At 46.6% G+C, this 23977-nt stretch overlaps 1 protein-coding gene across 4 annotated transcripts in view; it reads right to left on the bottom strand.

The window, feature by feature from the left end:
• Positions 1–23977, bottom strand: part of LOC131408961 (uncharacterized) — a 238637-nt gene that overhangs the window by 112855 nt on the left and 101805 nt on the right. The window contains exon 1 of one of the 4 annotated variants that reach the window (XR_009220843.1): positions 12275–12623. The exons of the other annotated variants lie outside the window; for them this stretch is intronic. The gene's annotated coding sequence lies outside the window, so the exon portion shown is untranslated. Of the gene's footprint in view, positions 1–12274; positions 12624–23977 lie in introns of those variants that run through there. 4 annotated transcript variants of the gene reach the window in all.

Genomic DNA, 23977 nt, shown 5'->3' with positions numbered 1-23977 from the left:
ATGAATGAAACTGGAGGGCCTTATGCTAAGTGAAATAAGTCAGACAGAGAAAGACAAATACTGTATGATCTCACTTATATGTGGAAGATAAAAAAACAGAACTCAGAGAAACAGATTGGTGGTTGCCAGAGACAAGGAGCCGGGGAGAAATGGGTGAAGGCAGTCAAAGTGTACAAACTTCCAGTTATAAGATGATAAGTTCTGGGATCTAACATACAGCATGCTGACTATGGTTAATGATATTGTATTGTTGCTTTGAAAGTTGCTAAGAGAGTAGATTTTAAAAATTCTCACCATGCACACAAAAAATGTAACTATGTAAGGTGATGGATGTTAACTAACCTTCTTGTGGTGATCATTTTACAATATATACATATATCAAATCATTACATTGTGCACCTTAAACTTACACGATGTTATATGTCAATTACATCTCAAGAAAGCTGGAAAAAATGAAAGGATGCTAAATATTTTGGTGACTGAAATTGTCACAGGACAGAATAGAGAAGAGTGGCCACTCCATCAATAGCCCCACAACACTTTCAATGATGATGGACCAAGGAAATAAATAAATCAGAATCTTGGATGGGAGCTGGCTTCTGCCTTATTTCACAGGTCCCATGAGTGAACAACTGTTGGAAGGGATGCCTGCCCTGCATTCCTTTCCCCTTCCTCTGGCACCAGCCCCAGACTCCCCTCTGCGGAGCCGCCACATCCTCACCATCAGACCTGTAGGGTTAAGGAAGTCTCTCCCTGCTCTCTGGTTCTAGGCATGGACTTATGGTCCTGACCTGGCCGCTCAGCATATTCCATCACCTTGGCCATAGTGAGTGGGTCAGGGGTGGACATGTGACCCAGGTCAGATCCAAAAGACTTTTGTAAGAACTATTAGGAAGGAGGAGCTCTGTTTCTGGTAAGAAAAGAGAGCCCAGAGCTGCTGGAGCCACCACACATGGACAGACTGTCCCAGAATAAAGCAAACACAGAGGAAAGTCAGGGCTAAAAGATGGAAAGAGACAGATGTCCGAAGACTTTGTGTGAGCACATGGATCCAGCTGTGCCTGAGGTCAATACTACTCTGAACACCTTAGATATACGTAAGCCCATAAATTTCTTTTTGTTTCATCAGCCAGTGGAGTTGGGTTCTTTCCCCCGCCACTGGAAGGGTCTTGATTGAGATGCTCCCTTTGTTACCACGTTGTACAATTGCTTCTCTCCATGCTTCCATCTTTGAGGTCTAAATCTAATGTTAAGAAAAGGCATAGAATTTTCATGCCCCTCCACCGAAATTTCTGTTGCTGGCCTCCACCACTGTGTTGAGCCAGTGATTCCAATCATTTGAGAGTGCCCACATCCATCACTGCTTGTTAGAAATACTGCATAGCATGTATTTACTTATGTGTGCATTTGTTATTGTCTCAGCAAGTTGTTAACCTTTCATTTTTCTTGGGAAAAAAAAATTCAGCATGTCACTACCTCATTTCCCCACCTTCCTCAGGATTCAGGAATATGACAAAGTTGAACTGGATATTTCCAAACTCCAGAGCGTTAGAAGCAAATCAAGCCATCCTCCTTCCAAAAAAAAAAAAAAAAAACTATCTTGTCACAGAGGGTCCTCTCCCCTTAAACGCATTCCAAAGCAATGGCACAAATGCATGCATCAGGCCACATGCCATCGGCTGCTGATTGAGGGCCATTGAAGAACGTGCTCCCCTTCCGGCCACCTCCACCCAGCTGTCAGGGCTCCCCATTTGGAGTCCTCACGTTCCTGAAATGATACAGGCAGTGCAGATGTCACAGGGCTCATGCAAGGCATGGCTGTGGCCTCGGCCCCAGAGTGCTCCCCTGCTCAGCTGTCACAGCTGATTGGGCCACTGGCCCAACGGAGGGCTCGCTCAGAGAGCCCGAGACAAGACTCCCTTTCCCTCACAGGGTCAAGCTCCTGATGCTCCAGCAAGGCCCTTGTGGCTCTCTGGACTGGCCATGCTGACCCCTCTGAATGACAGCCTTTACTGTCATTCTTCTTTTTATTATTCTTTTTTTTAATTGTGATAAAATACACATAACATAAAATTTACCATTTAACCTTTTTTTTTTTTGTGAGGAAGATCGGCCCCGAGCTAACATGTGCCAATCCTCCTCATTTTGCTGAGGAAGACTGGCCCTGGACTAACATCCGTGCCCATCTTCCTCCACTTTATATGGGACGCCACCACAGCATAGCCTGACAAGCAGTGCGTTGGTGCGCACCCGGGATCTGAACCAGCGAACCCCGGGGCCGCCTCAGCAGAGCGCGCGCACTTAACTGCTTGTGCCACCTGGCCGGCCCCCTTAACCATTTTTAAGTGTACAGTTCAGTAGTGTTAAGTACATTCACGTTCTCGTGCAACCGATTTCCAAACTTTTTCACCTTGCAAAACTGAAACTCTGTACCCATTAAGCAATAACTCCTCCTTCCCTCAGCCCCTGGCAACCACCTTTCTGCTTTCTGTCTCTGTGAATCTGACTCCTCCAGGTACCTCATATAAGTGGAATCATACAGTATTTGTCTTTTTATGACTGGCTTATTCACTTAGCATACTGCTCTCAAGGTTCATCCATGTTGTAGCATGTGTCAGAATTTCCATCCTTTTTAAGGCTGAATAAGATTCCATTGTATGCATGTATTACATTTTCTTTATCTATTCATCCACTGATGGACATTTAGGCTGTTTCCACATCTTGGCTATTACACATAGAGCTGCAATGAACATGGGAGCACTAGTATCTCTTTGTAAGTTCTGTTGGATATATACCCAGAAGCGTAATTGCTGGATCATATGGTAGTTCTATTTTTAACTTTTTGAGGAACTGCCATACTGTTTTCCACAGTGGCTGTACCACTTTACACTCCCACCAACAGTGCGCAAGTGTTTCAATTTCTCCACGTCCTCGCCAACACTTGTTGTTTTCTGTTTTTTGTTTTTGTTTTAGTTTGGTTTTCATAGTAGCTATCCTAATGGATGTGAGGTGATATCTCATTGTGGTTGTGATATTTACTATTACTCTTGTTGTGATGGTCAGTACTGTAACTTTCTCCTGCTGCATCAAGTTGTGTGTGTGTGTTAATGTTTCAGAGGTGGGATTCCTTCACTTTGAAGACATACGATCCTGGGTGCCTAACCAACTCACTACAGACGGCCCAACTGCTTCTAAGAGAGAGATTCTGCGGCACAGTCGCAGGGACCTGGAGCTCCTAAGTGATTCATGCCACCTCCCCTTCTCAGAAAAGGATGCGGAGCCCCCAGAGGGATACTGTGGCGGTTGAGAAACCCGAGGCGGGCAACTGTGGACTGGAAACACGGCTCTGCCATGCAGCAGGTACAGGGCCATGTGGATGTCTCTTGGCCACTCTGAGCCTTGTTGTGTTTTGTTTTTTTGTCATTTGCAAAATGGAAATAGGAACAGTATCTATTTCACAGGGTTGTCACAAGAGTTAAGCTGGATAACACATGTCAAATGCAGTGCCTGGCACACAGTAAGCACTCAATAAATGCTAGTGGCTGTTGTGGATACTGTTTTCTTATTCTTATTAAACAAGCTGCCCAAGTCCTATGACTAGTGATCGGGTTTCCTGATTCCCAGTTTATGTTCTTGCTGTGACGACTTTTGATCCCACCTTCCCCAGTGGATGTGCTCACTTAAGCAACCTTGTCTCGGGTACTTGACTGTAACTGATTGCCTTGTTTCTAAAATGCACATTGAACCCAATCTCTCAATGGTACACCTGACCAATGCCATGCAGGAGGACAGAGGACAGCTGTGGGAAGCCCCTGGTGGTTGTTACTGCAAATTCTGAACAGTCTAAGGTGGCAGAAGGCAAGGAACAAATGACAGACAGAGGCTGTGGGAGGTGATCAGGGGATGGGGTCTTGCAAGACCTTTTACCTCAAGGAAGTTCGCATGATCTGATCTGATGCTGTTTCTAAGTCCCTGGGGAGCTGCCTTCCCTTTGCATCGACTCCGTCATGCATTTGTCTGATACTTTACACTTTACAAAGATTCCCTCATTGGATAAACACTTTTCGAGAACCTACTGCGATCAAGCAAGATGATGTGTGAGGTGCCAGGACACACTGCAGAGCAAGGTCAGAGGGTTGGGAAGCAAGACAGATATTCAGAAAATCACACAGACCAGTGGAAAATTGCAACTCTCTTAAGAGCAGGGAGAAACATGGTGCCTCGAGATGTGACAAGAGGAGCTCTCAGCTGAGATCCGAAGGACGGGCTGCAGTCAGTGTTACGGAAGCAGCAAATAAAACCAAGATCTATTCTTCACCTCTCTCCTCTCTGTGGATCCTGAACATTTGCTGTGCTTCCATCCATCAGCAACCCTGCCGCACTTGAAGCTCAGGCATCTGATGGACTTGGAGGATTATTCAAAGTACACAACCTGTCCACTAATACGAGAGTGCTTAAATCAAGTGTGGTTTCTCCATGCTGCAGAATACTACGCAGCTGTTAAAAGGAATTAACTAGAGCCCAGTGGGCCTATATAAAAAGATTACCACAATAAATTAGAAAATGAAGAGATCCAGGTATAGAAATGTATTATTAAATGATCCATTTATGTAAGAAAAATAACATACACATATGTGGGTACATGCAGACTTATTTTTGGAAGGACACATAAGAAACTGTATTCGTTTTCTAGGGCTGTCGTAAAGTACCACCAACTGAGTGGCTTAAACAACAGAAGTTTATTGTCTCACCATTTGGAGGCTAGAAGTCTGAGGCTGAGGTGTTGGCAGGGCTGGTTCTTTCTGATGGTAGTGAGGGAAGGATCTGTTTCAGGCCTCTCTCCTTGGCTTGTAGATGCTGTCTTCTCTCTGTGTCTCTTCACAGAGGCTTCCCTCTATGTGTCTCTGTGTTCAAATCTCCCCTTTTTATAAGGACACCAGTCATATTGGATTAGGGCCCACCCTAATTACCCCACGTTAACTTGATTATCTCTGTAAAGACTCTGTCTCCAAACGAGGTCACATTCTAAAGTACCGGGGGTCAGGACTCCAACATATGAATTCGGGTAGAGCACAATTCAACCCATAACACTGTTGTAAGAGGAAGAGACTCATCTTTCATTTCATACTTTTTTCTGTAAAGTTTGAACTTTTACCAGGTGCATGAATTTCTGTTACAAAAAAAAGTTTTCAATAGAAAAATCAATTAGAAATTTAAATCCTCCGCAAAATCAACTGCCAAATGAAAGCATTGGGATTGCATATTGTAGGTCAAAGTCATTTGTCTCCATCTCTGAAGGGAGAGGTATGTGCTAGATCAGAGGTCTCCAAGATGGAGAGTACCCGCCCGAGAGAGAACTTGACCGTCACTGATCTCTCACATTTCTAGTTATTTTTATTTTAATTTCTATTTTGTTTTATGGTATGTGTATGTGTGTGTGTATATGTGTGTGTGTGTGGTGCATACTTAATGTTTTTGACTTTTGTGTGGGTTTGCCTTATAAGTGGTGTGCATGGGAAAGCCCTTTGGCCTCTCGTTAAGCTTGATATTTTCATGGGCAAAAAGGCCCTAGTCAGAGACAGCATATGAGTCTTCCTAGTTTGGTTTCCTCCAATAGTTGACTGTCCGGGCTGCCACTGCTGTGTGACAAACTGATTTAGCTCATGATTTCATGGGTCAGGACTTCAGGAAGGGCTCAGCTGGGTGGTCCTTGCATGGGGGTCTCTTATGTGTTGCAGCCAGATGTTAGCTGGGGCTGGAGTCATCCGAAGGCTTGGCTGGACCGGATGTCCCAGACTATCCACTCACATGGCTGATGGTTGTTGGCTGTCTGCTGGGAGCTCAGCAGCGTTGCCAGAATACCTACACATGCCTCTCCTGCATGGCAGTCATAGGGTATTCAAATGCCCTAAATGGTGGCTGGTTCCTCCTCAAGCAAATGTCCCAAAAGTACTAGGCAGAAGCTATACGACCTTTCCTGACCCAGCCTTGGAAGCTAAAGCATCACTATTATTGTATTGATTATAAGCCAGTCACTATGAGTCAAGGGCCCAGATTTGGCCCAGATTCAAGAGAAGGGACCAGGCAGAAACTCACGGCCTTTTTGACCTAGCTTTGGATGGCACACAGTGTATCAGGTATCTATTGCTGCATAAGAAATTCCTCCAAAGCTTAACAGTTTAAAAGAACAAACCTTTACGATCTCACAGTGTCTGTGTGTCAGGAATTCAGGGGTGGCTTAGCATATGCCTCTGGCTTGAAGGCACTTGTGAGATAGCGTTCAAGGCACCAGCAAGGGCTGCTGTCATTGGGGTGTTGGACAGATGCTGGACGATCTGTTCCCCAGGTGGCTCAGTCACCTGCTGTCGACAGCAGGCCTCGGTTCCTCACCTCACAGGTCTCTTCACAGCATTGCCTGAGGGTCCTGAAAGCATGGCAGCCAGCTCCCCCCAGAGCGATCAGAGAGAGGGAGAGGGAGGAAGAAAGAGAGAGAGAGGCAGAGAAAGAGAGAAAACAGGAAGTACCTTATATGACCTAGTCACACATCATCACTTCCAATTAACTCTATTTGTGAAAAGGGAGTCACTAAATCCAGCCCACACTCAAGGGAAGGGGCATTAGGCTCCACTTTGTAGGGAGTGTCAAATAATTATAATTTGGGGACATTTTTAAACACCACCTACAATATCACAACTACTGCATCCTAATAGTTACAAGTGACTCTCAATCCAGATCCAAGGGGAGGGGACACAGATCCCATCTTCAGTAGAAGGAATGTCAACGCATTTTCAGACAGGGTCTTAGATACACTGTCTCAGTCTGCTCGGGGCTGCTATAACAAATGACCATAGACTGGGTGGCTCAAACAACAGACATTTATTGCTCACAGCTCTGGAGGCTGGAGAGTCCAAGATCAAGGTGTCAGCACATTTAGTTCTTGATAAGGGCTCTCTTCCTGGCTTGCAGACAGCTGTCTTCTTGCTGTCCTCACATGGTGGAGAGACAGAGGGAGCTCTGGTCTCTCTTCCTCTTCTTATAAGGGCACTAATCCCATCCTGAGAACTCCACTCTCATGACCTCATCTACACCTAGTTATCTCCCAAAGGCCCCGTCTCTGAATATCATCACATTGGCGATTAGGACTTCAATATATGAATTTGAAGGGGACACAAACATTTAGTTCATAACATTCTGCCCCTAACCCCCCAAAATTCATGTCCTTCTCACATACAAAGTACATTCATCACATCCCAACAGCCTCAAAAGTATTGAGTCGTTTTAGCATCAACTCTAAAATCTAAAGCCCCAAGTCTCATTTAGATCAGATATCCATAGCATACAGGTGGTTTATTTCAGAGGTCACCCCAGGAGGCACAAGTGAGGAAGAGAGACAAGAAAAGGAGAAGGGGCAGTGATGTGTGGGTCATGCCTCCAGACAAATGGAGCTCAGTCCTGCTGGGGACTCTTCAGGATCCATGTGGAATCAGTGGAGGGTGAGGAGGCCGGGGCATTTATTCCTCTGCTCTCACCCTCAACTGGTTGAGGGTTCCCCCTGGGCATCTGTGAGCATGCTGGAAACTGTGCACCACAGCTGCAGGTGGACTCAAGTAGCCTGGGTGGATACAGAACAAGACTCAACAGCATCTGCTGTAGAATCTGTCACTACCCACCACGAGATCATGGAGTAGCTTCTAGTAAGTGTCCTTACTGGTCAGGGAGAAGACTTGTGAGAACAAGTCACTAGGACCGGGGACACATATGTTCTGTGATAGCCACAAATGCATGCAGAAATACTAACAAGAGCTCAGGCTATAGAAGACTCTGATACACTCATTCAACAGATATATATTGAGCACTTACTCTATACCAGGCACCATGCTAGGCTCTGGAATAGAACAGTGGACAAAACAGACATCGTTTCTGACTTCATAGGGCTTATAGGCTAGCGGATGAGACCAGCACTCATCAAATAATCACACAACAAAATAAGTGAAAATTGTGACAACTGGCTTAAAGGTACAAATCTTCTGCCTGCAGATTCAATGGGGAGGAATGCATTTTCTGCAGAGAAGGACTATTGGAGACAGGCCAGGAATCTACAGCCCTTGACAAAGCTGTAGAAGTCACCACGCATGGTCCCAGAATATAACAAAGACACAGTGGATGGTTACTATGGACTGAATGTTTGTGTCCTCCCAAAAGTCATACACTGAATCCCTAACCCCCAATGTGATGGTATCAGGAGGTGGGGCCTTTGGAAGGTAATTAGGTTTAAATGAGGTCATGAGAATGGAACTCTCATGATGGGCTTAGTGCTCTTGTGTCTCTCTCCACCACATGAGGACACAGCAAGAAGGCAGCCATCTGCAAGCCAGGAAGTGGGCTCTCACCAAGAGCTGAATCTGCTAACACTTTGATCTTGGACCTCCCGGCCTCCAGAACTGTGAGAAATAAATCTGTTGTTTAAGCCACCCAGTCTGTGGAATTTTGTTATAGCAATCCAAGCAGACTAAGGCAGTGGTGTTGGAAGTGGTTCTGAGCATGTGCTAGGGGACGGAAAAGCTTCCTCGCCCATGCAGAGACTAATACAGAAGCCCCTGGGGGATACAGGGGCCTTCCTACTAGTCAGACAGCATAAGAGTGTCTCCCTGAAACTGGACTTCTACAAGGAAGGATCAGTATCACTCCACCACAGATCTAGTCATTGAAATAACTGTACTCAAAAGCAAGAAACACAATCAACGCCTTAAGGATGACGGATTGCAAAGAGACAAAAGTCTGGGTTCCCTGGTGACACTGTTGAGCCCCTGCACTACCTCTGGACAACTCACCTCCAAACTTCGTATATGAGCTAATTAAAAGTTTTTATTGCTTGATCCACTGTAAATCAGGTTTGCTATTACCTGTAGCCAAAAGTACCCCTAACTGACACAACAAATCATTTTTCCCAAGACCCTTCATGAGAACTGTTATTGTTCCTGAAATAGTTAAGGAAACGGATCCCCAGAGAAGTGAACTGAAGTGTTCAAGGCCACGCAACTACTGGAGATGGACTGAGAACTCAAGGTTCTCTGAATCCACGCTAGGAGCAGACACCACAGTGAGCACAGTCCTGTCTCTCCCCATGGAGCCTTTACCACACGTTGTCACCTCACAGAGCTGATTTTAGTCTCCAAATGCCGTGAGGCACTGGATCGCCAGCTGCTGCCTCCTAGCTCAGTGCCACCAACACGATGTGGCAGGGCAGTGTCCTTTGCTGTCATTGTGCCAGCCCAGAGGTCCCACAGGCATTCTGCATCCTTGCCTTGACGGTTGTACTGCTCTCTCCCTTCTTTGGACATTCTCATCTCCCAGCTCCCCTAGAACTTCCATTATGTCACCACATACACATATTCTTGCAATATTTAAAAGTAGTTATGAAAATTATGTAATAACATTCGGACATTATATGTTAAGTGGAAAAACAGGATACGAGTTTTTTATATCTGCGCTCTGTGTGCACACAGAGATATGAGAAAACACACATGCACATAAAAAATGAAAGCAGAAACACCAGACTGCTCGCTGCGATTGTGGTGGTGTGGTAAGATTGTGGGTGACTTTTTTCTTCTCTTTTGATTTTCCAAATTTTCTGTTATGTATGTATGATGAAAAAAATAGGTTAAAATGTTTTTTAAAATATGTCATTGTTTATCTGGCCCCTCTCCCGGAAGGCAGCAGAGCAGAGCCTGCTAGTTAAAAGGATGAGCTCTCGAGCTTCGTGGCCTGGGTTCAAATCCCAGCCTTACCACTTAAGAGCCGCATGACTCTCAGCGGGTTCCTTAACTCTTCTGTGTCTCAGTTTCTCCATCTGTAAAATTGGCTAATAAGAGCACCTGTCTCATAGGGTGGTCCTGAGGATTAAGTAAGTCAATGTTTGCAAAGCACTTAGCATGGCGCCTAGTACACAGTAAACGCCGTGTGAGGGGGTGTGTTAAAAACAAGCCTTTTCGTTGTGCCTTCTCCACTGCGGGGCATCTTGGAAAGGACTGTGATGTATTAGCAGGACAAACCTCATGTTGTTCAGAGGGACCCAACTGGTAGAAGTTGCAAAGAGATGGATTTGTGATCAAAATAATAACTGTAGAGCTGTCTCAGATCGACCAAGCTGGAGGTGAACTCACTGGATGGCTGTCTGTTATAAATACCCTCTGATGCTTTATAGCTCACAAAGCATCCACACGTAAGGCCGCTGGTGAATTAAGTGAAGGGAAGATGAGCAAACCATCCCCCGGCCCCCCCCCCCCCCCCCCCCGGCCGAAAAGCCCGGAACAAGTCTTCCTCTGTTTAAATAGGATGAAGTCCTCTAGTGGCCAGGAGGTGACACTACAACTCCTCATCTGAGTCCCCACACGGGATGCCCAACGGTTGCTGGCGACCTCAAGCTGGGTTTGGTTTTTGCCAAGCGTGTCAGGAGGGAATGGAGGGTTCCTTCTCTCTCCTTGCTGTGGCTGAAAGAGCCAAAACACATTTCCTAAGACCCATGACCTGTACATTTGTGGCATAAGCCCACTTTATGCAGCTGATCTCTAGAAAGGAGGTCGCTTCCCTGGCACATTTGATGGTGTGTGCCACTTATGTACACATTACATCTGCTTAGAGACAGAGAGTTTCTAAAAGGACGGCTTAGAATGTATCAGAGATAGGTGGGACCTTAATCTAGATTCTCTCGTTTCAACCCCTTCACTTTACAAATGGGAGAAATCCCAAAAACATTTAGAACAGTGCCTGGAACATAGTAGGTACATTATAAATAGGAGAATTTAATGTCACTCTTTATCCTTGTCATTACTTTAAGAGTGGATCTCATCAAAAAACTCACCTGGTGATACATTAACTGCTCTTTCTTTCTCAACTTGGCGTTGGTCAGATGCCCATGAAAACAGGAGGCTTCAATAGGAATCATCTTCCTTTACTATTATATGTTAAGTATTATTGTATGGCTGGGAGAAAGAGAAACAAACAGGTAGGAAGAGGAAGAAGAAGCAGACAAAAAAAAGAATAGTCCAGTGCAGGGCTCAGCAAACTTTCTGTGAAGGGCCAGATGGTAAATATTTTGGGCTTTGCAGGTCATGCGACCTGTCGACCTGTCCTGTCGTGACTACTCAACTCTGCCAGCACAGCAGGAAAGCAGCCGCACACAAACACAAGTGAATGGGCATGGCTGGCTTCCAATAAAACTTTGTTTACAAAGCAATCAGTGGGCTGGATTTGGTCTCCCGACCCTTCCTCTAATGCAAGAATGATGATACTCCCACCCTTCATATCTGACAGAAATGGTTAATTGATCATGGTGTCAATTCACTGCCAGAGTTCAAAACTCAGTTCCAGGTCCTTACTAAGTGTAAACTTCAGGAAATTTGCTTCACCTCACCACGCTTCAGTTTCCTCATCCTTAAAATGGAGATAGTAATACTATGTGCCTCAAGGGATTGCTGCGAGAAGCAAGCAAGGCCATGATGGCAAATGCTCAGTACAGTGACCGGTATTTAATAAGCACACTATAAACGCTAGCTGTCTTCACCATCATCTTGGTTGTCACCATCATCATCTGGCGAAAGTGCTTTGATATGACCCCACCAGGCAGATGAAAGGCATCCTTCACTGAAGCACTTAAATGCATGGCAATATCCCATCCACTCACTCTCCGTTGCTGAAATGCCAGGGGAAGCTGGATATATTCTTCCTGTGTTAGCGGAATAGTTAGGGAAACTGAGGCTCTGGAAAGCTCAGGAGAATCACCAAAGGTGGCAAGTGACTGACTTGGTGAGGGGGCCCCATCAAGAGCCAGGTTTCCACATTCCATGCCTGCATTTCTGCCCCCTATCAGCACTGGGTTCCAATGACCCTGCTGGGCCCTATTTGCTCAGGGCTTTCTGAACATCTCCAGAAAACAGATCCTGAAATTTCTGTCAGATCTGCTCCCCCACCTTCCACCCCCCTGTCACCTCCAGCTACTGATTTCCGGTCTTCGTTATCTGCTGCCTAGCCCGTTACAACAACCCCTTAACCGGTCCCTTTGATGCAGATGGATTTCTCCCTGCCCACCCTCATCCTGGGTGATCTTTATAAAACATAGATCTGACTCTCAGGCTAAAGGTCTGCATTGTGAAAATTGCATGTGCGACCCTTCACGATCTGGGCCCCCATCAGTCCACCAGTCCCAGCTCTAGTCCCTCCCATCCCCTTGTCCCTCCCCAGGGACCTTTGACTCTAGCTCGAGGGACGTGCTCACCCTTTGCTCAGCTCCACAGGCTCCCCTCGGCAAAACTCAACAGTGTCATCAGTATTCCAGAGCAGGGACCCCAGAGCTCCACAAGCTCTTGGCAAGGAAGTGCCCCTGTCACCACCACACACATACCAGTACTCTTCGTCTCAACACTGCAGTCTAAGAAATCTTCGAGACCAATTGCATCATGCCTCAGCCACTGCCCAGAGCCCATGGCTCCCAGCCATCCCTATCACCTGGTCTTTCATCCCCAAAGAGCTTTGTACACACCCTGCTGTGACCCAAGCTTACTACCCATCCCCAATCTCCCCACCTTTCCATGGATGCTGGGGCTTTCCCTGTCCATTCTCAGCAAATTCTCTATTCTCAACCTCCTCCCTGGATCTTCCCTCCACCATCCCTTAACCGAAACCCACTTCTCTCCCAAAAACTCTGCTTCCTCTGCTGTCTGGCTCTTCTCTTTCCCAAACTCCTTGTGTCCCTGGCCTGGAGATGAAGGAGACATCCTCCTCCTCACGTTCAGGTCTTTATCTTTCCGATTTCCCTGAAAATGCTCATCGACCTAGAAGCCCCACCACTTGATAACCCAGACCCTCCCTGCTCCAGCCCTGCTGCACTTTACAGTTATCAATTTATTTAAACCTCACAAAACCCCATGAGGTAAGTATGATGAAAATCCTCACTTCACACATGAGGAAACTGAGGCACAAAGAGGTTAAGTAGTTTGCCAAAGACCGCACAGATCAGACCTAAACTCAGGGAGCTGGCACCAGAGTCCGGCCTCTTAGCCACTCCACCCACTTGCCCCCAGGGACGGCAGCCTCCACCCACTCCCATTCCTTGAAGATTTTAGCACCTGCCTGTCTCTCTTTCCAAAAACCACTGCTGTGATAATGCTTAACAATTTCACTTCCATGAAGACAATGCTCTCAACACCCCTCCCATTGAGTTCCTCGGCCTCCTTGCCTCCAGTTATCCCGTTCTTCATCCAGTAACCTTAGTCAGAGGCTTAGATCTTGTCATTGGCAATAACTGCATGTTATGGACTGAATGACTGTGTTCCTCCAAAATTCATAGGTTGAAGCCCAAACCCCCAATATGATGGTATTTGGAGATGGGGCCTTAGGGAAGTAGGTAGGGTTAGATGAGATCCCTTCATGATGGGATTAGTGCCCTTAGAAGAAGAGGTATCAGAGTGCTTGCTCTCTCTCTCTCTCTGTCCCCCTGCTCACACAAAAAAGAGGTCACGTGAGCACACAGGGAGATGGAGGTCTCCTACAAGTCAAGAGAAGAGGTCTCAGAATGAAACCTACTTGCTCAGTACTTTGATCTTGGAGTCCCCAGCCTCCAGAGCTGTGAGATGAGGCTGTGAGATATAAACATCTGCTGTTTTAGCCACTCCATCTGCGGGATTTTGTTATGGGCATCCTAAGAAACTAACACACTCCACTCTCTCTATAATCCCAGCTTCAAACACCCCAGCCACAGACCACTGTCTCCCCTCTTTCCCGTTTACATCTCCATGAACCCAACTCTAATCATTTTAAAAACCCATCAGAACTTCCATTATCGACCCAGCACCAAGAGAGCCTGCCCACTTGCCTGGTTAGAATCCAGGGTCTATATTCCCTTTCATACTCCCTCAATCCCAGTGCCCACGGCTCCTTCCTCATTCTGGCCCAGCAAAACCCCAACCCTAACGGTGGAAGGCCCAACCTTCCTCCTACCCTGGGCCTGCTCCTCGAAGCTGAACATGGCTGGAGAAACACACCCAGACGTGCTGCCGGGCCTCCCTTCAAAATCACAGCCTCAAATGTCCCTCGGCCCTGCCCAGCAATCCTCCATTTCCCTAGTCAGGTCTTCCCCCGCTTGCCTGGGAATGATTCTCTGTATCTTCTCCTCACACTTCCAGTACTCCCCCTTCTTCCTCACCCTTTTGCTTTTTCACTCCCTGAGCATCGGGAGCAGTCAGAAGGGGACTTCCGCACGCAGCCCCCACTGGATCCACACACCTGACTGCAGCCTTCCTCTGTCACTAAGCGGGCTCTCCGCCAAGGCCAGCCCATCCCCTAGGCCCTGGGTCTAGGGCCTCTCCCCTCCTCGAGGGCATGACTCCAGCAGTTAAACCCCCTGCCTCCTGCATTCTCGGTTTGTCCCTCTGCTGAATCTTTCCCATCATCTTACAAACACACTGCTCTTTCTTCTATCTTAAAAAAATATTTTTTAACTACTTTGACTCCACATTCCTCTGCAGCTACCTCCATACTTCTGTGTTCTCCTTCACAGAGTCGATTTTCTATCACAGTAACTGAACTCAGACTATCTAGTTTCTCTTCCCATTCTGTCCTAAGTGCACTCTAGTCAGGCTCTCAGCCTCGCCACTCCCCTGAAATGGCTCCTTCCAAGGCCACCAAAGACCCCTACAGTGCTCAATCCAGCAGTCAATGCCCGGTCCTCATTGCCTTGACCCACCAGAGGCATTGACACAGATGGCCACATCCTCCTCTTAAAATACAGCATGATCCAGAAAGAATCAAACACTTTCAAAAATGTATTACTCAATAACTGGATTATATATAAACAAGTAGTCAAAACCCATTCTTCAAGGAATTATCATGGTTATTTCTATCATCTTACAAATGCCCAATGTGTGCCCTCGTCTCCCAGGGCCCATGTCAATCCAGGAAGGTATTTATCCCAGACATGTGGAGCATATCACAACTGGATGATTGAAGTGGCGGCCAGGATACATTTCTTCATGTCTTTACGGTTGGGAGGAAGAAGTGGTATAAACCAAGATTCTTGAGTAAGACAATTTTTATTTTGCTTACTGAATGATGAAATTGTTATGATGTTCAGTTCGTCTTGAATTGAGCTGTACTTTCTTCGCTTGACTTCTGGGACACCATGCTCGCCAGGCTTTCCTCCTATCTCTCCAGCTGTTCCTTCCCAGCCCCCTTCGTCAGTTCCCTCTTGCCTCCCTGACCTTCTAACACAGGTGTGTGCAAGGGCTCCACCTGCTTCTCCTCTGTGTCTGCTCTCACTCCTTGGTATGCTCATCTTGGCCTTAAGTACCATCTATATGCCCCTGACTCCCAGATTTATATTTCCAGTCCAGGTACCAAGCTCACATATCCAACTACCTACTTGATACTGCCACCTGGATGGCATCTAATAGGCACCTTGAACTCCTGATCTTCCCACACACGTAGACCTGATTCTCCCAGTCTTTCCCCTTTCAGAGGATGTCCTTTTTGTTCTACAGTTACTCAGGCCAAAACTCCTGAAGTCCTCCTTGACTCCTCTCTCTCTCTCACAGCCCACATCTAGTCCCTCAGCAAAGGCTACCTTCACAATACGACAACCTCTTGCCCCTTCATAGCTCCCCCACTAGGCCACGGCAGCTTCATCCCTCGCTTGGATTACTGCAATAGACTGTTTCCAGACCCCCTGCTTCCCTCTTGCCCCCTGTGTTAGTTTCTTAGGTCTGCCATAACAAATTTCCTCAAACTTGGTGGCTTAAAACAACAGAAAGTTATTGTCTCACAGTTCCAGAAGCCAGAAGTCCAAAGTCAAGGTGTTGGCCTGACCGTGCTTCCCCCAGAGGCTTCAGGAGAGACTCCTTCCTTGCCTCCTCTGGTTTCTGGTGGCTTCAGGCACTCCTTGGCTTATGGCTGCAGCTTCTAATCGCTGCCTCCATTTTCCCATGGCTTTCTCCTCTGTGTCTGTGTCTTCTCTCCTTCTGTCTCTTATAAAACACTTATCAATGGATTAGGTTCCACCCAGATAATCCAGGGTGATCCCATCTCGAGATCCTTAACTTAATTGCATCTGCAAAGACCTTTTTTCCAAACAAGGTCACATTTAGGACGTGCACATGTCTTTCTGAGGACCACCATCCAGCCCACTAAACCCCTCTAGAGGCTGTTCTCCATACAGCAACGCTTAAAACCATATATCAAATTGTGTCATGCCTTAAAAGCCTCCATAGGCCCTCATCAGACTAAAGTCAGAGATCCTCACCATGGCCCAGGAGACCCTTAGGTCATGGCCCCCACTAACTCTCTGACCTCATCTTCTGCCCCTTGCCTCTCACTCTCTCTGCTCTGGTCCCCCACCCCATCCCCTGCCTCATCCCAGCTCCAGGCCTTTGTCCTCTGTCTGAAGCACTCTCCCCTCATGGCCCGCTTGTTCACCCTCTCACATCCTCTCAGGTCTTTTCTCTACCATCACCTCCTAACACAGGTCTTCCCTCTGCTCCTGCCACCCTTTCTCCCCTTCACTTTGCTTTGTTTTTCTTCATAGCATTTCTATTTTCTTCCATCATCAATTGTATCTTGCTGATTTGTTTATTTTCTGCCTCTTTACCAGAATGGAAGACCCATGAGGGCAGGGGCTTTGTTTTGCTCATTGTGTGTTATGGACTGAAGGTTTGTGTCCCCTCAAAATTCATACGTTGTAGCCCTAACCCCAATGTGAAGGTATGTGGAGGTGGGGCCTTTGGTAACTGGTTTAGATGAGGGTCATGAGGGTGGGGTCCTCATGATGGGACTAGTGTCCTTATAAGATACCAGAGAGCTTGCTCTTTCTCTCTCCACCACATGAGGACACAGCAAGAAGGCAGCCATCTGTAAGAGAGCCCTCACCAGGAACAAAATCAGCCGGCACCTTGATCTTGGACCTCCCAGCCTTCAGAACCGTGAGAAATAGTGTCTGTTGTTTAAGCCACCCAGTTGATGGTATTTTCTTATAGCGCCCAAGCTGACTAAGGCTGACTGTGGTGTCTCCACCACCTAGAGCAGTGCTTGGTGGGTGATGGATGCCCCATAAATATTGTTAGTTAGAACCTTCCCAGAGTCCTCTGGGCAGCACTTACATCCCACTTTGGAGGCACTCTGCTTCTTTTATTGAAACAACAGGAGGCAGCATGGGGCTGAGATGGGGCTCTGGAGTGATCACTCACCCTGTGCATGCATGTTCACGCTCCATCCTAGTGCTCTCCGCACCATCTCGTCATGACATAACACATCTGTCTCCTCCAGGAGACTAAGAACTCTTCCTGGGACGAGTAGAAGTTCCAGGGTAACACTTTAAAGTGCTTCCTGAGGTCTTTTGGGCACACTGATTTGTCCTGGAGCAGCAATTCTATTAGTGGGTATTTCCAGTACCAGTGCAGACTGGAAAAGGACAAAATTTTGGCTGGGTGGGTGTATTAGTGCAGGTTATTTTGGTTCCAAGTAAATAGAAAACCCAACTCAGGCTCAACCTTTAAAGGGAATGAAAGATTTTGGAGGAAGAAAAGGCTTCAGGTATGGTCTGATCCAGTGGCTGAACAATGTTGCTTGGCATCCATTTCCTTCCATCTCTCTGCGTCAGCTTCATCCCAAGGCTGGCTCCTCTCACAGTCACAAGAGAGCTAACTGGGTACATCTTCCTCATTTATATCTCAATGTGGAGAGAGTTTCTCTTCCCCACAACCTTCAAAGAACTCTTGGGCTTCCTCTTGTTGGAGCCACTCACACCACATTCCCACTCCTGAACCAATTCACTGTAGCAAGAATTAGGCTAACTGCCTTCAACCAGTCGAGGTCCACATCAGAATCTGGGAAGGGGCCACTCAAACCACATGCTGGGAAATTTGGGATCCTTTTAGGAAGGAGGAAGGGAAATGGATGCTAGGGAGGTGACCAATCATTCTCGGCACAGTGGGCTTCCAGAACTGCAAACGCTCCCAGGTGACTGCTGCCCCGTCTCCACACAGGATTAGTTCTGGGTACCCACAGTCAAGTTATGGCTTTTATGAGATATGAGCAAACCTAACCAAGGCTTTGGAATGTCTCTTTTAGAAATTAGTGGTGAGCAGGCCAAGCATACAATTAAGTATTGAATTTTTCTATAAACACATAAACACAGATATGCACAGAACAGGGCATGGCATTAAGTCCTCCATGCAGATCCCTTTCCCACCAGCCCGTCCTGTGCCAAAAGACTTTGGGTTAGAAAATGTGCCAAATGATGGAGTTGAAATGCTCCATCGTAACTGAAGCGGATGCTCAGCAGCAGCTTTGTCCTCTGCACAGCGTGGAACATCTTTATGTAAGTGCACATCTATGTACGTTGACCCACAGAACCAATCTTGAGGGTTCCTGCTCTCTGTCCTCTCAATCCCTCCCTCTCTCTCTCCACGGTTAATGAGAACTAAAGGTCTGGGAAGTCTTGACTGTTAACAAAGTGTTCCAGGCCCAGCCCGTAAATAAGCTTCCCATCCCAAAGTGAGTGAAGAATCCCGAAAAGCTTCCTTGTCTCCTACTACCTCTGCCATGAGTCCATCTAGAGTCTAAAATTCCCACATGGTCAAGCCTTTGGATTTGGGGTCTTGAAAATGCAAGAAAATTATCTCTGGGGGAAGTAATTAGTAGCCATTGCCTCCCAAGGGTGTTAGAGACCTTGAGGGAATGAAGCTAGGTGGCACACTTTAATGGGATATACTATTACATATTATACTATATCATATATAATAATGTATTATACTATATATAATATTATTATACTAACATATAATATATACTTATACGTATTATGCTATACTATATTGTACTATACTATATGATATAATACATTGTATACTATCTTATATACACTATGTATTGTACTATATATTATAGTATATATTGTACTATATATTATATATAATATATGCATATATATGTATACTATACATAGTTATTATATATTGTACTATACGTATGTTATACTAATATATATTATACTATATATACTATATAGTATATGGTATGCTATATACTATGGTATATGGTATAATATGTAATAATATACTATCTATACTATGATCTAGTATATGGTACCATGTGTAATATAATACTAATCCTTGTAGGGTGTTTGGAGGATTAAGTGACATACTTGACACAGACTGAAATATTGGTCCCATTTCTCCATGCTCCTGTGGTAGTGCTATCCATCCATACCCTTGCCATGGCCTTGGGGGGTGTGGAGGAGCCTTCCCAGCCCCTGACTTTGGACGTGACTGCGTCACTTGCTTTGGCCAATGAGCTGCTAGCAATGGCTTGAAATGTGCCTGCATGACTGGCACTGCCCTCTCGTGATCCTGCCTTGGCCCACGGAACCAGCTAGTGTAAGGAGGATGCGCATCACGTGGAGCACACCTGAACCCAGCCTCAGTCGGAGCCCAACTCAACCCAGCCAAGCCCCAAGTACATCAGCAAACCCCAGCCCACCTGCAGATGTGTGAGCTGAGCACCCCTGAGGTTCTGTGTTTGTTTATTACACGGCCAAAGCTGAGTGCAAGCAAACACTCAATAAACATGTGCTATTCATTGTATGATTTTTGGCACAGGAAACTGCACATGGCTCATACAACCAGGGTGCTTATTTGGAATGTCACGTTTGTGATATCTGCTCTCATACTAAAAGTTGCACTGCAAGCTCTCAAGGGCCTGTTTGGGATCTGAGCATCCCATGGTGTGGTTGACCAACAGGATCATTAACGCACTTCCCCTCTGATCTGCACCATGTTTGTCACAAGTTCTCTACTGCATCGCCACATTCTCCACTCACCCATTTGAGCAATGTTTATCGAGTGCCGTCCACACTTGCCAGGAAAGAGGACAAACCACAGTGAACAAGGCAGACGAGGCTGAGCCTTCAAGAAGCTGCATCCTAGTAAGGAAGACAGGTAACAGACAAAAACATAGAGAAACAAGCAAGTATAGACAGATGAGACGTGGGAGGGCAATAAACGGGGTGAGGAACCAGAGAACAACTGGAGAGGCCACTTTATCTAGTGGTCAAGGAGGAGGGAAGGGCAAGTGCAAAGTGTCTGAGGATCTCAAAGGAGTCATGTGGCCAAGGAGCAGTGCATGAGAGGTGAGTGGGGGGCAGGGGGGGGTGGGCAAGGAGGACAGCCTAACCGTCGAGGCAAGAAATTTAGATCTTATTCCTAGTGCAGTGAGAAGCTTTGAAGGGTCTTAGGCATGGGAATGAAGACCGTCCAGTTGGCAGGCTAACTAGGAGGCTGTGCCAGGTGTCCCAGAGAGAGCTAACGGTGTCCTGGACCAGAAAGACGGCTATGGAGTGGGAGAGAAGCGGCTGAGGATACAGAGGGACCAGAGATGTATTGTGGAGACAGGATAGTATATTAGTCAGGGTTCTCCAGAGAAACAGAACCAACAGGATATCTATATCTATATATAATTATTATGAGGAATTGGTTCATACAATTATGGAGGCTAAGAAGTCCCACGATCTGCCATTTGCAAGCTGGAGACCCAGGAAAGACAGTGATGTAATTCAGTACGAGTCCAAAGGCCTAAGAACAAGGGAAGCTGATGGTATAAATCCTAGTCCGATGGCAGGAGAAAAAAAGACAAGATGCCCCAGCTCAATCAGTGAGGCAGAAAAAAAAGGGCAAATTCCTCCTTCCTCTGCCTTTTGTTCTACTCAGGCCCTCAAGAGACTGGATGATGTTAACCCACACTGAGGAGGGTCTTCTACTTTACTGAGTCACAGATGCAAATGCTAATCTCATTGGGAAACACCCTCAAACATACCCAGAAATAACATTTAATCTGAGCACTCCATGGTCAGTCAAGTGGACACATGAAATTCACCGTCACAAGCCCACCCCTTGTCAACTTGGCCCCCATCCACATCTCCTTAAACCATACTTAATCTCCAAATAGTGACATTAACAGTATAACTCCACCTAACATGATATAGCTATTCTGCCTACAGCCGAAAACACACTAACTCCTTCCCCAGAGGACGAGGTAAAGTCCTTGAGTGATGTTTACTCTTCTCCTTGACATCCCATAACTTAAATACTATAACGTAAAATTAACAATACTTAAGTACTATGATATAAGGTCAGTACATCTTATGTTACATGATAAGAGAATAAGAGAGGGAAGAAAACAAAGTATTTGAGATATATATTAGATAGATAGAAAGACACACACACACATATTTATAACAAAATAAGGAGGAAATACTCATGACAATTACAGTTCTTGTTTCTGTAACTAGTCACGTGGTCATAGCCGGTATTTATAACTACCTTCCTCTTCTTCTACTACCCATTCTCTATTCCTTGTGCCTTCAGTTGGTTGAGGTTCTTTACCTGGCAGGGTGACCCAAACCTTCATTACTGAAGGATCTGAGCCATTAGCAGTCCAGCCTGGACTGGGTTGTCGTGGTTTTCCACTTAATCACAGGGCATGGTAATTCTACGACATGCCCTAAGGGATCTCCTGTATTCCAGACATCCTCTTCCTTACCCCCATTGTGCAGTAGTGGTCCAATTTCCCCTCAGTAGTCAGGACCAATCACCCCAGCCAGCACAGTAACTCCCTTCTTTGCCTGTTGATTCAGAGGCATGAGGAACTCCAAGTGGCTGGGTGGCAGTCTTAACTTCCAATTCAATAGAATCATTGTGTCTCCTGGTGGAAGCATTCCTCCCTCTGGAACCAACACGTCTAGGCTATCAGAGCATAAAGTCGTGGGAACAGGAAGCAAAAATTTTGCTAGTGGGTCACTAGGGGTAATAGTGAATGGAGCCACTCCCATGTCCACCCCTTGATTCCTGGACCCATGAATCCTGGCTGTGGGAGAAATAGCACCACAGATTGCATGCTGATTCAGAGCCCATGCAGCCTCCTGGAGAACCCTGTCCCAGCCCCGCAAAGTACTGCCACCTAGCTGGCACTGTAACTGAGTCTTCAAAGGGCCATTCTATACAGCCAGCTGCTTCAGGATGGTGGAGGACACGGTAAGACCAGAGAATTCCATGAGCATGGGCCCTTTACCTCACTTCTTTTGCTGTGAAGTGAGTTCCTTGATCAGAGGCACTGCTGTGTGGAATACAATGACAGTGGGTAAGGTATTCTGTAAGTCCACAGATGGTAGTTTTGGCAGATGCATTGCATGCAAGGAAGACAAATCTATATCCAGAGTATCTACTCCAGTAAGGATAAAACACTGCCCCTTCCACACGTCAGAAGTGGTCCAATGTAATCAACCCGCCACCAGGTAGCTGGCTTATCACCCCAGGGAGTGGTGCCACAATGGGGGCTCAGTGTTGGTCTCTGCTGCTGGCAGCTTGGGCACTCAACAGCAGCTGTAGCCAGGCTGGCCATGGTGAGTGGAAGTCCATGTTGCTGAGTCCATGCATAACCTCCATCGCTACCATCATGGCCACTTTGTCCTGAGTCCATTGGGTGATGACAGGGTGGCTGGGGAAAGATGCTGACTGGTATCCACAGAATGGGTCACTCTATCCACTTGATTATTAAAATCCTCCTCTGTTGAGGTCACTTTCTGGTGAGCATTCACATGGGACACAAATATCTTCATGTGTTCTGCCCATTCAGAGAGGTCTATTCATATATCTCTTCCCCAAATTTCTTTGTCACCAATTTTCCGATCATGCTCCTTCTAAGTGCCTGACCATTACACCATTGGCCACAGCCCATGAATCGATTATATGTACATATAGCTACTTCCCCTTACAAGCAAAGTGAACAACCAGGTGTACTACTCAAAGTTCTGCCCACTGGGAGGATTTCCCTTCACCACTGTCCTTCAGGGACGTCTCAGAAATACGTTGTAGTGCTGCAGCTGTCCACTTTCCTGTGGTGCCTGCATATCGTGCAGCACCATCCATAAACCAGGCCTGAGTCTCCCTTCTTCTGTCAACTGATCACAGGGAACTCCCCGTAAGGCCAGGCTGGGAGAGAGAAGGCAGCGCAGCAAGAGTGGGGACCATGGGCATTTGGGCCACTTCATCATGTAACTCACTTGTGCCTTCCAGGGCCTGCTTAGGCCCAATCACATATATACCACTGCCATTTGATGATGCAGTGTTGCCGTGCACACCCAACTTTATGGCTTAGTGGCCAGGTAACACGCAGTTCATGGTGGGCAGCTCGGTGGTAACTTGGTGGTAGCCTGGTGGCCCTGGTCAAGTCTGCAGTCTCTACCGAAGCCCAGAAGCAGGCCATGAGCTGTTTCTCAAAAGGAGAGTAGTTATCTGCGGATGATGGCGGGGCTGTGCTCCAAACCCTAAAGGCTTGCACTGGGATTCACCTATAGGGGCCTGCCATCGGCCCCAAACAGCATCTCTATCTGCCACTGACACTCAAGCACCGTTGGCTCTGCTGGGTCATCTGCCCAAGTGGCAGAGCAGCGTGCACTGCAGCCTGGACCTGTCGCAGAGCCTTCTCTTATTCTGGGCCCCACTCAAAACCAGCAGCTTTTTGGGTCACTCAGTAAATGGGCTGGAGTAACACACCCAAATGCGGCATGTGCTGTCTCTGAAATCCAAAGAAACCCACTGGGCATTGTGCCTCTTGCTTGGTGGTAGGAGGGGCCACATGCAACAACTCGTCCTTCACCTTAGAAGGGACAACTCAACATGCCCCACACCACTGGAGCCCTAGAAATTTCACTGAGGTAGAAGTCTCTGAATTTTAGTTGGATTTATTTCCCACTCTCTGACACACAAATGTGTTTCCAGTATGTCTGGAGTGGTTGCTTTTTCTCTCTCACTAGGTCCAGTCAGCATAGCGTCATCAATGTAATGGACCAGTGTGATGTCTTGTGAAAGGGAAAGGCAATCGAAACTAAATGCAAACTAAATCATGACACAGGGCTGGAGAGTTAATACACCCCCGG

This window comes from Diceros bicornis, chromosome 1, assembly GCF_020826845.1.
Source record: "Diceros bicornis minor isolate mBicDic1 chromosome 1, mDicBic1.mat.cur, whole genome shotgun sequence".
In the NCBI taxonomy this organism is placed as follows: domain Eukaryota; kingdom Metazoa; phylum Chordata; class Mammalia; order Perissodactyla; family Rhinocerotidae; genus Diceros; species Diceros bicornis.
Note: the sequence above shows the minus strand (reverse complement) of the source record. Positions and strands in the feature narration are given on the sequence as shown.